Source organism: Giraffa tippelskirchi, chromosome X (genome assembly GCF_054371585.1).
Source record: "Giraffa tippelskirchi isolate mGirTip1 chromosome X, T2T-mGirTip1v1.2.pri, whole genome shotgun sequence".
Lineage (NCBI taxonomy): Eukaryota > Metazoa > Chordata > Mammalia > Artiodactyla > Giraffidae > Giraffa > Giraffa tippelskirchi.
In genome coordinates this window covers 21,229,944-21,243,701 of record NC_137289.1, presented here as the reverse complement: position 1 = coordinate 21,243,701, position 13,758 = coordinate 21,229,944, and the positions used below count along the sequence as shown (strand labels likewise).

The 13,758-nt window shown below is 46.3% G+C and overlaps 1 long non-coding RNA gene across 1 annotated transcript in view; it reads right to left on the bottom strand.

The window, feature by feature from the left end:
• LOC145536975 (uncharacterized) overlaps nt 1-13,758 on the bottom strand; it is a 411,144-nt gene that overhangs the window by 332,168 nt on the left and 65,218 nt on the right. Inside the window, exons 30-35 of the long non-coding RNA XR_014076109.1 lie at nt 11,589-11,899; nt 9,280-9,590; nt 6,972-7,282; nt 4,664-4,974; nt 2,355-2,665; nt 47-357 (exon numbers count right to left, since the gene is read on the bottom strand). This is a non-coding gene — a long non-coding RNA (uncharacterized LOC145536975). The remainder of the gene's footprint in view (nt 1-46; nt 358-2,354; nt 2,666-4,663; nt 4,975-6,971; nt 7,283-9,279; nt 9,591-11,588; nt 11,900-13,758) is intronic.

Below are 13,758 nucleotides of genomic sequence, written 5' to 3'. Positions count from 1 at the left end.
GGCTCTAAGGCCCACCACAATGTTAGGAAACTGAGGCCCCGCTTACCTCCTTCCTGTGACTGGACTTCCTGGCAGCAGCTGGAGGGCTCCTTGGTCCTGGGCCCTCACTGATCAGATACTAAGCCTAGAACCTGACTGTCCACCGATCCTGCCAGATCACACAGAAAAGGTTGAGGGCCAGGCTTGAGTTCAGGTTCTGTTGTTCCTAAGTTGATCTGACCGGCCTCCACTGCTAGGCCTCACAAGGAAGAGCAGCTCACAGCTTTGGCCTGATCAAACTGTTTCCGCACGATGGCAGTGCTGTCCCAGAAGAGAGACATCTTGTTTCAACCATTCTTCTGCATCTGCCCTTTGAACCTGAAAAAAACACCATAAACAGACAGACACCAGGAAATATGGCTGACTTGTATTTGACTCAATTCAGAGAAACCTGGTTATATTTCTACATTTTCTTTTTGGTTTCCATTGGACAAAGCTACCCAACTTTATCACTCATCTTCTGTTTTCCAGATTTCAATTTTTACTTGATCACGTCTTTTATTTTTTTATCTCCAGCATTTTTTCAAACTATCAAACTGTTTGGAGGCATCAAGTGGCAAACCTCTGGCATCCATGTGTATGACACAAAAGAAAATGACTATACCTAAGGACTTGCCAAACCTAGGCAACAAGCCACATGTTTATTATCTTGTCTCACTCAGATGGTAAAGCATCCGCCTGCAATGCAGGAGACCCAGGTTTGATCCTTGGGTCAGGAAGATTCCCTGGAAAAGGTCCTGGCTATGCACTCCAGTATTCTGGCCTGGAGAATTCAATGGACAAGAGGAGCCTGGTGGGTCTAAAGAGTCCGTGGGGTCCAAAGAGTCGGGCACAACTGAGGGAATAACACACACACTTCCCCAATTTGCTGGAGTCTTCATATTCTAGGCTTTGTGTGTTGAGTTGAAGAAGCCATTTGGTGAAGCTCTAGGATGACCCAGATACTTCCCATGACTGAATGCAGACAATGCCCTACTTGTAATCATACACTCTTACATGGCTATCAATTCCAATCAGATGGCACACGTGACTTTGTCTCATACTATCATCATATATAATTGGAAAAAAACAAGTATTTTCCATCTCATAAATGGCCTTAGCTAGAGTTCAGTTCAGTAGCTCAGTCGTGTCCAACTCTTTGCAACCCCACGGACTGCAGCACGCCAGGCTTTCCTTTCCATCACCAACTCCCAGAGCTTGCTCCAACTCATGTCCATGGAGTCAGTGATGCCATCCACCCATCTCATCCTCTGTCATCCCCTTCTCTTCCCACTTTCAGTCTTTCGCGCTATCAAGGTCTTGTCAAGTGAGTCAGTTCTTCGTATCAGACGACCAAAATATAGGAGTTTCAGCTTCAGCATCAGTCCCTCCAATGTATATTCGGGGTAGATTTCCTTTAGGATGGACTGGTTGGATCTCTGTGCAGTCCAAGGGACTCTCAAGAGTCTCCTGCCACACCACAGCTCAAAAGCATCAATGCTTTGATGCTCACCTGTCCTTATATTCCAACTCTCACATCCATGCATGCCTGCCAGAAAAACCATTGCTTTGACCAGACGGACCTTTGTTGGCAAAGAAATGTCTCTGTTTTTTAATATGCTGTCTAGGTTGCTCATAGCTTTACTTCCAAGGAGCAAGCGTCTTTTAATTCCATGGCTGCAGTCACCATCTGCAGTGATTTTGGAGTCCCCCAAAATAAAGTAAAGTACAGCAGTTTGCTTTCCATCTTAAAGCACAGGAAGGAAATAATGCTATCCTCCCTGGCAGGCTGCAGTCCATAGCGTCGCACAGAGTCTGACATGACTCAAGAGACTTAGCACACACCAACCCCAAAGCCAGGTCTTTGCCCCGCTCCCCTGCAAGAACTGAGATAACATCAGCGTCAGGTCAGGACAAAGGTATTGACCCTGGGCTTTAGAGTGAACCTGCAAAGACACAGAAGTTCGCAGCTGGTGGGTGGGTTCAGACAATGTAGGCCTTCCACTACATTTGTGATTTTCATCCACTTGAGCATCTGCAGGCTCCTAGAAAATATTCTGACTCAAACCAGCAAGTCAGTGTTTTCCCATTCCTTCCATACAGGTCCTTCTTGCTCCAAGCCATGGTACTTTATTTAGACTTTTGGTCACCCTCAACTTCGTCAATGGCATCACCTATTTAAGGTACTTGGCATTAGGCCAGTCCATTGCACTCTGTCACTCCTGTCACAATGGGCCCAGGCCCTACAAAGGGCAGATTCACAAGACAAGTGCCCCCATTTTCAGTGCTTGGCTCTAAGGCCCACCACAATGTTAGGAAACTGAGGCCCCGCTTACCTCCTTCCTGTGACTGGACTTCCTGGCAGCAGCTGGAGGGCTCCTTGGTCCTGGGCCCTCACTGATCAGATACTAAGCCTAGAACCTGACTGTCCACCGATCCTGCCAGATCACACAGAAAAGGTTGAGGGCCAGGCTTGAGTTCAGGTTCTGTTGTTCCTAAGTTGATCTGACCGGCCTCCACTGCTAGGCCTCGCAAGGAAGAGCAGCTCACACCTTTGGCCTGATCAAACTGTTTCCGCACGATGGCAGTGCTGTCCCAGAAGAGAGACATCTTGTTTCAACCATTCTTCTGCATCTGCCCTTTGAACCTGAAAAAAACACCATAAACAGACAGACACCAGGAAATATGGCTGACTTGTATTTGACTCAATTCAGAGAAACCTGGTTATATTTCTACATTTTCTTTTTGGTTTCCATTGGACAAAGCTACCCAACTTTATCACTCATCTTCTGTTTTCCAGATTTCAATTTTTACTTGATCACGTCTTTTATTTTTTTATCTCCAGCATTTTTTCAAACTATCAAACTGTTTGGAGGCATCAAGTGGCAAACCTCTGGCATCCATGCGTATGACACAAAAGAAAATGACTATACCTAAGGACTTGCCAAACCTAGGCAACAAGCCACATGTTTATTATCTTGTCTCACTCAGATGGTAAAGCATCCGCCTGCAATGCAGGAGACCCAGGTTTGATCCTTGGGTCAGGAAGATTCCCTGGAAAAGGTCCTGGCTATGCACTCCAGTATTCTGGCCTGGAGAATTCAATGGACAAGAGGAGCCTGGTGGGTCTAAAGAGTCCGTGGGGTCCAAAGAGTCAGGCACAACTGAGGGAATAACACACACACTTCCCAAATTTGCTGGAGTCTTCATATTCTAGGCTTTGTGTGTTGAGTTGAAGAAGCCAATTGGTGAAGCTCTAGGATGACCCAGATACTTCCCATGACTGAATGCAGACAATGCCCTACTTGTAATCATACACTCTTACATGGCTATCAATTCCAATCAGATGGCACACGTGACTTTGTCTCATACTATCATCATATATAATTGGAAAAAAACAAGTATTTTCCATCTCATAAATGGCCTTAGCTAGAGTTCAGTTCAGTAGCTCAGTCGTGTCCAACTCTTTGCAACCCCACGGACTGCAGCACGCCAGGCTTTCCTTTCCATCACCAACTCCCAGAGCTTGCTCCAACTCATGTCCATGGAGTCAGTGATGCCATCCACCCATCTCATCCTCTGTCATCCCCTTCTCTTCCCACTTTCAGTCTTTCCCGCTATCAAGGTCTTGTCAAGTGAGTCAGTTCTTCGTATCAGACGACCAAAATATAGGAGTTTCAGCTTCAGCATCAGTCCCTCCAATGTATATTCGGGGTAGATTTCCTTTAGGATGGACTGGTTGGATCTCTGTGCAGTCCAAGGGACTCTCAAGAGTCTCCTGCCACACCACAGCTCAAAAGCATCAATGCTTTGATGCTCACCTGTCCTTATATTCCAACTCTCACATCCATGCATGCCTGCCAGAAAAACCATTGCTTTGACCAGACGGACCTTTGTTGGCAAAGAAATGTCTCTGTTTTTTAATATGCTGTCTAGGTTGGTCATAGCTTTACTTCCAAGGAGCAAGCGTCTTTTAATTCCATGGCTGCAGTCACCATCTGCAGTGATTTTGGAGTCCCCCAAAATAAAGTAAAGTACAGCAGTTTGCTTTCCATCTTAAAGCACAGGAAGGAAATAATGCTATCCTCCCTGGCAGGCTGCAGTCCATAGCGTCGCACAGAGTCTGACATGACTCAAGAGACTTAGCACACACCAACCCCAAAGCCAGGTCTTTGCCCCGCTCCCCTGCAAGAACTGAGATAACATCAGCGTCAGGTCAGGACAAAGGTATTGACCCTGGGCTTTAGAGTGAACCTGCAAAGACACAGAAGTTCGCAGCTGGTGGGTGGGTTCAGACAATGTAGGCCTTCCACTACATTTGTGATTTTCATCCACTTGAGCATCTGCAGGCTCCTAGAAAATATTCTGACTCAAACCAGCAAGTCAGTGTATTCCCATTCCTTCCATACAGGTCCTTCTTGCTCCAAGCCATGGTACTTTATTTAGACTTTTGGTCACCCTCAACTTCGTCAATGGCATCACCTATTTAAGGTACTTGGCATTAGGCCAGTCCATTGCACTCTGTCACTCCTGTCACAATGGGCCCAGGCCCTACAAAGGGCAGATTCACAAGACAAGTGCCCCCATTTTCAGTGCTTGGCTCTAAGGCCCACCACAAATGTTAGGAAACTGAGGCCCCGCTTACCTCCTTCCTGTGACTGGACTTCCTGGCAGCAGCTGGAGGGCTCCTTGGTCCTGGGCCCTCACTGATCAGATACTAAGCCTAGAACCTGACTGTCCACCGATCCTGCCAGATCACACAGAAAAGGTTGAGGGCCAGGCTTGAGTTCAGGTTCTGTTGTTCCTAAGTTGATCTGACCGGCCTCCACTGCTAGGCCTCGCAAGGAAGAGCAGCTCACAGCTTTGGCCTGATCAAACTGTTTCCGCACGATGGCAGTGCTGTCCCAGAAGAGAGACATCTTGTTTCAACCATTCTTCTGCATCTGCCCTTTGAACCTGAAAAAAACACCATAAACAGACAGACACCAGGAAATATGGCTGACTTGTATTTGACTCAATTCAGAGAAACCTGGTTATATTTCTACATTTTCTTTTTGGTTTCCATTGGACAAAGCTACCCAACTTTATCACTCATCTTCTGTTTTCCAGATTTCAATTTTTACTTGATCACGTCTTTTATTTTTTTATCTCCAGCATTTTTTCAAACTATCAAACTGTTTGGAGGCATCAAGTGGCAAACCTCTGGCATCCATGCGTATGACACAAAAGAAAATGACTATACCTAAGGACTTGCCAAACCTAGGCAACAAGCCACATGTTTATTATCTTGTCTCACTCAGATGGTAAAGCATCCGCCTGCAATGCAGGAGACCCAGGTTTGATCCTTGGGTCAGGAAGATTCCCTGGAAAAGGTCCTGGCTATGCACTCCAGTATTCTGGCCTGGAGAATTCAATGGACAAGAGGAGCCTGGTGGGTCTAAAGAGTCCGTGGGGTCCAAAGAGTCGGGCACAACTGAGGGAATAACACACACACTTCCCCAATTTGCTGGAGTCTTCATATTCTAGGCTTTGTGTGTTGAGTTGAAGAAGCCATTTGGTGAAGCTCTAGGATGACCCAGATACTTCCCATGACTGAATGCAGACAATGCCCTACTTGTAATCATACACTCTTACATGGCTATCAATTCCAATCAGATGGCACACGTGACTTTGTCTCATACTATCATCATATATAATTGGAAAAAAACAAGTATTTTCCATCTCATAAATGGCCTTAGCTAGAGTTCAGTTCAGTAGCTCAGTCGTGTCCAACTCTTTGCAACCCCACGGACTGCAGCACGCCAGGCTTTCCTTTCCATCACCAACTCCCAGAGCTTGCTCCAACTCATGTCCATGGAGTCAGTGATGCCATCCACCCATCTCATCCTCTGTCATCCCCTTCTCTTCCCACTTTCAGTCTTTCCCGCTATCAAGGTCTTGTCAAGTGAGTCAGTTCTTCGTATCAGACGACCAAAATATAGGAGTTTCAGCTTCAGCATCAGTCCCTCCAATGTATATTCGGGGTAGATTTCCTTTAGGATGGACTGGTTGGATCTCTGTGCAGTCCAAGGGACTCTCAAGAGTCTCCTGCCACACCACAGCTCAAAAGCATCAATGCTTTGATGCTCACCTGTCCTTATATTCCAACTCTCACATCCATGCATGCCTGCCAGAAAAACCATTGCTTTGACCAGACGGACCTTTGTTGGCAAAGAAATGTCTCTGTTTTTTAATATGCTGTCTAGGTTGGTCATAGCTTTACTTCCAAGGAGCAAGCGTCTTTTAATTTCATGGCTGCAGTCACCATCTGCAGTGATTTTGGAGTCCCCCAAAATAAAGTAAAGTACAGCAGTTTGCTTTCCATCTTAAAGCACAGGAAGGAAATAATGCTATCCTCCCTGGCAGGCTGCAGTCCATAGCGTCGCACAGAGTCTGACATGACTCAAGAGACTTAGCACACACCAACCCCAAAGCCAGGTCTTTGCCCCGCTCCCCTGCAAGAACTGAGATAACATCAGCGTCAGGTCAGGACAAAGGTATTGACCCTGGGCTTTAGAGTGAACCTGCAAAGACACAGAAGTTCGCAGCTGGTGGGTGGGTTCAGACAATGTAGGCCTTCCACTACATTTGTGATTTTCATCCACTTGAGCATCTGCAGGCTCCTAGAAAATATTCTGACTCAAACCAGCAAGTCAGTGTTTTCCCATTCCTTCCATACAGGTCCTTCTTGCTCCAAGCCATGGTACTTTATTTAGACTTTTGGTCACCCTCAACTTCGTCAATGGCATCACCTATTTAAGGTACTTGGCATTAGGCCAGTCCATTGCACTCTGTCACTCCTGTCACAATGGGCCCAGGCCCTACAAAGGGCAGATTCACAAGACAAGTGCCCCCATTTTCAGTGCTTGGCTTTAAGGCCCACCACAATGTTAGGAAACTGAGGCCCCGCTTACCTCCTTCCTGTGACTGGACTTCCTGGCAGCAGCTGGAGGGCTCCTTGGTCCTGGGCCCTCACTGATCAGACACTAAGCCTAGAACCTGACTGTCCACCGATCCTGCCAGATCACACAGAAAAGGTTGAGGGCCAGGCTTGAGTTCAGGTTCTGTTGTTCCTAAGTTGATCTGACCGGCCTCCACTGCTAGGCCTCGCAAGGAAGAGCAGCTCACAGCTTTGGCCTGATCAAACTGTTTCCGCACGATGGCAGTGCTGTCCCAGTAGAGAGACATCTTGTTTCAACCATTCTTCTGCATCTGCCCTTTGAACCTGAAAAAAACACCATAAACAGACAGACACCAGGAAATATGGCTGACTTGTATTTGACTCAATTCAGAGAAACCTGGTTATATTTCTACATTTTCTTTTTGGTTTCCATTGGACAAAGCTACCCAACTTTATCACTCATCTTCTGTTTTCCAGATTTCAATTTTTACTTGATCACGTCTTTTATTTTTTTATCTCCAGCATTTTTTCAAACTATCAAACTGTTTGGAGGCATCAAGTGGCAAACCTCTGGCATCCATGCGTATGACACAAAAGAAAATGACTATACCTAAGGACTTGCCAAACCTAGGCAACAAGCCACATGTTTATTATCTTGTCTCACTCAGATGGTAAAGCATCCGCCTGCAATGCAGGAGACCCAGGTTTGATCCACGGGTCAGGAAGATTCCCTGGAAAAGGTCCTGGCTATGCACTCCAGTATTCTGGCCTGGAGAATTCAATGGACAAGAGGAGCCTGGTGGGTCTAAAGAGTCCGTGGGGTCCAAAGAGTCAGGCACAACTGAGGGAATAACACACACACTTCCCAAATTTCCTGGAGTCTTCATATTCTAGGCTTTATGTGTTGAGTTGAAGAAGCCATTTGGTGAAGCTCTAGGATGATCCAGATACTTCCCATGACTGAATGCAGACAATGCCCTACTTGTAATCATACACTCTTACATGGCTATCAATTCCAATCAGATGGCACACGTGACTTTGTCTCATACTATCATCATATATAATTGGAAAAAAACTAGTATTTTCCATCTCATAAATGGCCTTAGCTAGAGTTCAGTTCAGTAGCTCAGTCGTGTCCAACTCTTTGCAACCCCACGGACTGCAGCACGCCAGGCTTTCCTTTCCATCACCAACTCCCAGAGCTTGCTCCAACTCATGTCCATGGAGTCAGTGATGCCATCCACCCATCTCATCCTCTGTCATCCCCTTCTCTTCCCACTTTCAGTCTTTCCCGCTATCAAGGTCTTGTCAAGTGAGTCAGTTCTTCGTATCAGACGACCAAAATATAGGAGTTTCAGCTTCAGCATCAGTCCCTCCAATGTATATTCGGGGTAGATTTCCTTTAGGATGGACTGGTTGGATCTCTGTGCAGTCCAAGGGACTCTCAAGAGTCTCCTGCCACACCACAGCTCAAAAGCATCAATGCTTTGATGCTCACCTGTCCTTATATTCCAACTCTCACATCCATGCATGCCTGCCAGAAAAACCATTGCTTTGACCAGACGGACCTTTGTTGGCAAAGAAATGTCTCTGTTTTTTAATATGCTGTCTAGGTTGCTCATAGCTTTACTTCCAAGGAGCAAGCGTCTTTTAATTTCATGGCTGCAGTCACCATCTGCAGTGATTTTGGAGTCCCCCAAAATAAAGTAAAGTACAGCAGTTTGCTTTCCATCTTAAAGCACAGGAAGGAAATAATGCTATCCTCCCGGGCAGGCTGCAGTCCATAGCGTCGCACAGAGTCTGACATGACTCAAGAGACTTAGCACACACCAACCCCAAAGCCAGGTCTTTGCCCCGCTCCCCTGCAAGAACTGAGATAACATCAGCGTCAGGTCAGGACAAAGGTATTGACCCTGGGCTTTAGAGTGAACCTGCAAAGACACAGAAGTTCGCAGCTGGTGGGTGGGTTCAGACAATGTAGGCCTTCCACTACATTTGTGATTTTCATCCACTTGAGCATCTGCAGGCTCCTAGAAAATATTCTGACTCAAACCAGCAAGTCAGTGTATTCCCATTCCTTCCATACAGGTCCTTCTCGCTCCAAGCCATGGTACTTTATTTAGACTTTTGGTCACCCTCAACTTCGTCAATGGCATCACCTATTTAAGGTACTTGGCATTAGGCCAGTCCATTGCACTCTGTCACTCCTGTCACAATGGGCCCAGGCCCTACAAAGGGCAGATTCACAAGACAAGTGCCCCCATTTTCAGTGCTTGGCTCTAAGGCCCACCACAATGTTAGGAAACTGAGGCCCCGCTTACCTCCTTCCTGTGACTGGACTTCCTGGCAGCAGCTGGAGGGCTCCTTGGTCCTGGGCCCTCACTGATCAGATACTAAGCCTAGAACCTGACTGTCCACCGATCCTGCCAGATCACACAGAAAAGGTTGAGGGCCAGGCTTGAGTTCAGGTTCTGTTGTTCCTAAGTTGATCTGACCGGCCTCCACTGCTAGGCCTCGCAAGGAAGAGCAGCTCACACCTTTGGCCTGATCAAACTGTTTCCGCACGATGGCAGTGCTGTCCCAGAAGAGAGACATCTTGTTTCAACCATTCTTCTGCCTCTGCCCTTTGAACCTGAAAAAGACACCATAAACAGACAGACACCAGGAAATATGGCTGACTTGTATTTGACTCAATTCAGAGAAACCTGGTTATATTTCTACATTTTCTTTTTGGTTTCCATTGGACAAAGGTACCCAACTTTATCACTCATCTTCTGTTTTCCAGATTTCAATTTTTACTTGATCCCTTCTTTTTTTTTTTTTATCTCCAGCATTTTTTCAAACTATCAAACTGTTTGGAGGCATCAAGTGGCAAACCTCTGGCATCCATGCGTAAGACACAAAAGAAATTGACTATACCTAAGGACTTGCCAAATCTAGGCAACAGGCCACATGTTTATTATCTTGTCTCACTCAGATGGTAAAGCATCCGCCTGCAATGCAGGAGACCCAGGTTTGATCCACGGGTCAGGAAGATTCCCTGGAAAAGGTCCTGGCTATGCACTCCAGTATTCTGGCCTGGAGAATTCAATGGACAAGAGGAGCCTGGTGGGTCTAAAGAGTCCGTGGGGTCCAAAGAGTCAGGCACAACTGAGGGAATAACACACACACTTCCCAAATTTGCTGGAGTCTTCATATTCTAGGCTTTATGTGTTGAGTTGAAGAAGCCATTTGGTGAAGCTCTAGGATGACCCAGATACTTCCCATGACTGAATGCAGACAATGCCCTACTTGTAATTATACACTCTTACATGGCTATCAATTCCAATCAGATGGGACACGTGACTTTGTCTCATACTATCATCATATATAATTGGAAAAAAACAAGTATTTTCCATCTCATAAATGGCCTTAGCTAGAGTTCAGTTCAGTAACTCAGTCGTGTCCAACTCTTTGCAACCCCACGGACTGCAGCATGCCAGGCTTTCCTTTCCATCACCAACTCCCAGAGCTTGCTCCAACTCATGTCCATGGAGTCAGTGATGCCATCCACCCATCTCATCCTCTGTCATCCCCTTCTCTTCCCACTTTCAGTCTTTCCCGCTATCAAGGTCTTGTCAAGTGAGTCAGTTCTTCGTATCAGACGACCAAAATATAGGAGTTTCAGCTTCAGCATCAGTCCCTCCAATGTATATTCGGGGTAGATTTCCTTTAGGATGGACTGATTGGATCTTTGTGCAGTCCAAGGGACTCTCAAGAGTCTCCTGCCACACCACAGCTCAAAAGCATCAATGCTTTGATGCTCACCTGTCCTTATATTCCAACTCTCACATCCATGCATGCCTGCCAGAAAAACCATTGCTTTGACCAGACGGACCTTTGTTGGCAAAGAAATGTCTCTGTTTTTTAATATGCTGTCTAGGTTGCTCATAGCTTTACTTCCAAGGAGCAAGCGTCTTTTAATTCCATGGCTGCAGTCACCATCTGCAGTGATTTTGGAGTCCCCCAAAATAAAGTAAAGTACAGCAGTTTGCTTTCCATCTTAAAGCACAGGAAGGAAATAATGCTATCCTCCCTGGCAGGCTGCAGTCCATAGCGTCGCACAGAGTCTGACATGACTCAAGAGACTTAGCACACACCAACCCCAAAGCCAGGTCTTTGCTCCGCTCCCCTGCAAGAACTGAGATAACATCAGCGTCAGGTCAGGACAAAGGTATTGACCCTGGGCTTTAGAGTGAACCTGCAAAGACACAGAAGTTCGCAGCTGGTGGGTGGGTTCAGACAATGTAGGCCTTCCACTACATTTGTGATTTTCATCCACTTGAGCATCTGCAGGCTCCTAGAAAATATTCTGACTCAAACCAGCAAGTCAGTGTATTCCCATTCCTTCCATACAGGTCCTTCTTGCTCCAAGCCATGGTACTTTATTTAGACTTTTGGTCACCCTCAACTTCGTCAATGGCATCACCTATTTAAGGTACTTGGCATTAGGCCAGTCCATTGCACTCTGTCACTCCTGTCACAATGGGCCCAGGCCCTACAAAGGGCAGATTCACAAGACAAGTGCCCCCATTTTCAGTGCTTGGCTCTAAGGCCCACCACAATGTTAGGAAACTGAGGCCCCGCTTACCTCCTTCCTGTGACTGGACTTCCTGGCATCAGCTGGAGGGCTCCTTGGTCCTGGGCCCTCACTGATCAGACACTAAGCCTAGAACCTGACTGTCCACCGATCCTGCCAGATCACACAGAAAAGGTTGAGGGCCAGGCTTGAGTTCAGGTTCTGTTGTTCCTAAGTTGATCTGACCGGCCTCCACTGCTAGGCCTCGCAAGGAAGAGCAGCTCACAGCTTTGGCCTGATCAAACTGTTTCCGCACGATGGCAGTGCTGTCCCAGAAGAGAGACATCTTGTTTCAACCATTCTTCTGCCTCTGCCCTTTGAACCTGAAAAAAACACCATAAACAGACAGACACCAGGAAATATGGCTGACTTGTATTTGACTCAATTCAGAGAAACCTGGTTATATTTCTACATTTTCTTTTTGGTTTCCATTGGACAAAGGTACCCAACTTTATCACTCATCTTCTGTTTTCCAGATTTCAATTTTTACTTGATCCCTTCTTTTTTTTTTTTATCTCCAGCATTTTTTCAAACTATCAAACTGTTTGGAGGCATCAAGTGGCAAACCTCTGGCATCCATGCGTATGACACAAAAGAAAATGACTATACCTAAGGACTTGCCAAACCTAGGCAACAAGCCACATGTTTATTATCTTGTCTCACTCAGATGGTAAAGCATCCGCCTGCAATGCAGGAGACCCAGGTTTGATCCTTGGGTCAGGAAGATTCCCTGGAAAAGGTCCTGGCTATGCACTCCAGTATTCTGGCCTGGAGAATTCAATGGACAAGAGGAGCCTGGTGGGTCTAAAGAGTCCGTGGGGTCCAAAGAGTCGGGCACAACTCAGGGAATAACACACACACTTCCCAAATTTCCTGGAGTCTTCATATTCTAGGCTTTGTGTGTTGAGTTGAAGAAGCCATTTGGTGAAGCTCTAGGATGATCCAGATACTTCCCATGACTGAATGCAGACAATGCCCTACTTGTAATCATACACTCTTACATGGCTATCAATTCCAATCAGATGGCACACGTGACTTTGTCTCATACTATCATCATATATAATTGGAAAAAAACAAGTATTTTCCATCTCATAAATGGCCTTAGCTAGAGTTCAGTTCAGTAGCTCAGTCGTGTCCAACTCTTTGCAACCCCACGGACTGCAGCACGCCAGGCTTTCCTTTCCATCACCAACTCCCAGAGCTTGCTCCAACTCATGTCCATGGAGTCAGTGATGCCATCCACCCATCTCATCCTCTGTCATCCCCTTCTCTTCCCACTTTCAGTCTTTCCCGCTATCAAGGTCTTGTCAAGTGAGTCAGTTCTTCGTATCAGACGACCAAAATATAGGAGTTTCAGCTTCAGCATCAGTCCCTCCAATGTATATTCGGGGTAGATTTCCTTTAGGATGGACTGGTTGGATCTCTGTGCAGTCCAAGGGACTCTCAAGAGTCTCCTGCCACACCACAGCTCAAAAGCATCAATGCTTTGATGCTCACCTGTCCTTATATTCCAACTCTCACATCCATGCATGCCTGCCAGAAAAACCATTGCTTTGACCAGACGGACCTTTGTTGGCAAAGAAATGTCTCTGTTTTTTAATATGCTGTCTAGGTTGGTCATAGCTTTACTTCCAAGGAGCAAGCGTCTTTTAATTCCATGGCTGCAGTCACCATCTGCAGTGATTTTGGAGTCCCCCAAAATAAAGTAAAGTACAGCAGTTTGCTTTCCATCTTAAAGCACAGGAAGGAAATAATGCTATCCTCCCTGGCAGGCTGCAGTCCATAGCGTCGCACAGAGTCTGACATGACTCAAGAGACTTAGCACACACCAACCCCAAAGCCAGGTCTTTGCTCCGCTCCCCTGCAAGAACTGAGATAACATCAGCGTCAGGTCAGGACAAAGGTATTGACCCTGGGCTTTAGAGTGAACCTGCAAAGACACAGAAGTTCGCAGCTGGTGGGTGGGTTCAGACAATGTAGGCCTTCCACTACATTTGTGATTTTCATCCACTTGAGCATCTGCAGGCTCCTAGAAAATATTCTGACTCAAACCAGCAAGTCAGTGTATTCCCATTCCTTCCATACAGGTCCTTCTTGCTCCAAGCCATGGTACTTTATTTAGACTTTTGGTCACCCTCAACTTCGTCAATGGCATCACCTATTTAAGGTACTTGGCATTAGG